Source organism: Octodon degus, unplaced genomic scaffold (genome assembly GCF_000260255.1).
Source record: "Octodon degus isolate 3935 unplaced genomic scaffold, OctDeg1.0 scaffold00158, whole genome shotgun sequence".
In the NCBI taxonomy this organism is placed as follows: domain Eukaryota; kingdom Metazoa; phylum Chordata; class Mammalia; order Rodentia; family Octodontidae; genus Octodon; species Octodon degus.
The window spans coordinates 932,649-935,446 of NW_004524734.1; the positions used below are offsets into that span (position 1 = coordinate 932,649).

Here is a 2,798-nt window from a genome sequence, read left to right on the forward strand (position 1 = left end):
GATTAAAGCACCTGCAAGCAGGCACAGGGGCCAGCAAGGCTGGTCCTGCCCCCAGGGCACACTGAGACAGCAATTGGGACTGGGTGTGGTGGCGCACACCTATAATCCCAGCTATTGGAAGGCTGTAAAGATGTGGATCACTACAAGTCTGATGTAATAGTGAGACCCTGAACACCCTGTAGACCCTTCCCTAAAGTTAAAAAAAAAGTGAGAAAATACACCCAAAGTTAAAGAAGGGTTCATTTATCTCACAGTTTATAGAGGTGTCAGTCCATAATCTGCTGGCCCCAGGATGGGGTGGCGTGGCAGGCAGGCATCAGAGGACACAGTTCGGGCAGGCAGAAAGTAGCAAAGCAACAAAGGAACAGCTCTTTTTGTCCATCATAGTTATCCAGGCTACTCAGGGCAAGTAGCACTCAGACCCTTAATCCTCCTGCCCTTGATCCGAGGTTTGCACCATGAATCAACCCCAGCATCACCCGTTCTAGGTCCAGCCAGCTCTGAAAAAGCCCCACCTGTGACCACATGAGGCTTTGGGGGGGACACCTAGACACAAGCCATAACATACAGTTTGTTTCCCCCCTGAATCTCTTCATCAGAAGCTGTGGGGGAAATTCCCAGCCCTCCAACATATTCTCAAGCTTAGGAATCGGCTTATGGAATTGCAGACTTTCCTGCCAGTCATTTCTCTCTCTCGTTCTCCCCACCCCCCTCCCATGTCCCTCTTTTACATACTTTACTCCAGTGCACCTGACCACCCTTACCCTGCGAGTCTCTCTTGGCTAGCAGGCACATCATCTTTGTTTCCCTCTGCATTTTCCAGACCTTCTGGCTGCTCCCTTGGCACAGCACCTCCCCTTCCTTTGGGACCCCAATGCTATCTGCCCCTCCTGGCTTTTCCCCTGCTGGTGGCTGTGCTTTGGGCACTCCCCGGCTCCTCCATGCTCTACGGCACCCAGTGCTCAGAGCCTTCCCAACTCGCTGCTCTTAGTCATTCTCAGCCACGTTCCCATCTCCCTCCGCAGCTCCCAGCCCATGGCAGGAACTGGAAGCTGCAGGCGCTGGTGCAATGCCAGACGCAGTCTCCCAAAGCTCCGAGTTACTTAAGCTCAAAGATGCAGTGCTACTGGCTCTGGTTTTTCCTTCTTTCTCTCTAACCTCATTTGAATCTTTCATTATTTTTATTGAAAGATATCAAAAACATGTCTTTTATTTTACATATTGATATTTCTAATGAAAACTAGGAAAGTCCTTAATATAGTTGTCTGTGCTTTCTTAGAAAGACAATTAAGTTTGAAGATTTAAAAGAAGGGCAGTCTGGCTAAGAATACAAGTGCGGCGAAACGCTGGAGGGCTGCGTATGGCTGCGCCTTTTAAGACTCGCACAAGTTCTAGGTGAGCTACTGCAGTCAGTGCTCGCAGATCCTTATGGCTGTGATCCGTCAGGTTGTCTCAGTGAGCCAGTGTCCCCTGGGAGTCCCTGAATCTCTCGTGACAGCATTTCATCACCTGATCGGTGCAGCACCTCATGTCATCTGCGTTTCTGGTTCTGGCCTCTTATTTAAAATATGTTATTACTTCGCTGCCGTTGAGTTCAGAGCTCACTGCACCGCAGCTCACTCCTGACGCCCGCCAGCAGACGCACAGATTTCCTCTGCAGGGCGCGGCCCAGCCTTCCTCCCAGGACCCCTGGATGGCTCCTCAGCGCTAGGCTTAGGACCTTCTAAAGAGCGAAACCACCAAAACCAAAATAAAAAAGGAAGGAAAAAAAAAGAGAGGGAGGGAGGGAAGAGACAAAGCACACCACAGGATGGCACTAAGTCGATCACAAAAAGACATCAGAGCGTAAGTTAAAACGAGGCAGTCAGTTGCCTTGTTGGAGTAGATAGCACACCTCGGAGGGCTCACAGTGTCCCCGCTCTGCGTACACCCCAGAACGCCCACACAGGCACTGGGGGTACCGATTTGGGGCCACTAGTGAATTTGATCCCCTGAGTGAATTCACAAATACGGAGTCCACTGTTAATGAGGGCATGGTAGTGTCAGTCACTGGCATAAAAGAGGCCCCATGTCAGTGTGCTGCTCTTGCTAGCTTATTTGTTATATGTTGCTAAGTATCCTGAGGGCATTGGGCACCTCTGAAAAGTTTCATGGAAGGGGCGTGACATTGATTCAGGTTTGTGGTCTGAAAAGATCCTGTGACTTGTGGGTGGCAGATGTCTTGGAGACACAAATGGATGAGGTGACAGGATATTGCAGTGATCGCTGTGAGCAGGAGACAGTGGTGTCTTAGAACAGGGCACTGCAGTTCACATAGGAGAGGCTTGGGAGGGACTGCCACACATGGCGCTCTACGCCTGTGCTGGCTTCCCTGGTAGGGCCTCTGGCAGCCCAGGAGAGCACAGCTGCTGCCCTGGCCCGGAGGCATCGCAAGGTGACTTCAGAGCTCCTGTGCCACAGATTGGGCATACCTGTTACTACATGGGCCACACTGCTTCTCAGAGCCCAGATGTGCCACTTTTACACATCAGGCAGACCCTGCAACTGCAGACACTGGCTGGTGACCACCACTGCATGCACTTCTTTTTTTTTTTCCAAAATTTTATTGATAAACAGCAATGAGACAGTTTCAAATCAAATCGGAAGTACAGTTTCAACAAATAACACACTGCATATATTCTTCTTAGTGGTTAATTGCTGTACAAGATGTGGACTTGAGATCCTGTTTACAAACACCATTAGAACAAATCATTCTATTCATTAACAGAATGTAACTATATATCTATCCTAACCACTTT

General features: G+C 49.6%; 1 protein-coding gene across 2 annotated transcripts in view; it reads left to right on the forward strand.

The window, feature by feature from the left end:
- CUNH4orf19 (chromosome unknown C4orf19 homolog) overlaps positions 1 to 2,798 on the forward strand; it is a 121,934-nt gene that overhangs the window by 96,358 nt on the left and 22,778 nt on the right. Inside the window, exon 1 of one of the 2 annotated variants that reach the window (XM_023702729.1) lies at positions 1,293 to 1,395. The exons of the other annotated variant lie outside the window; for it this stretch is intronic. The gene's annotated coding sequence lies outside the window, so the exon portion shown is untranslated. Of the gene's footprint in view, positions 1 to 1,292; positions 1,396 to 2,798 lie in introns of those variants that run through there. 2 annotated transcript variants of the gene reach the window in all.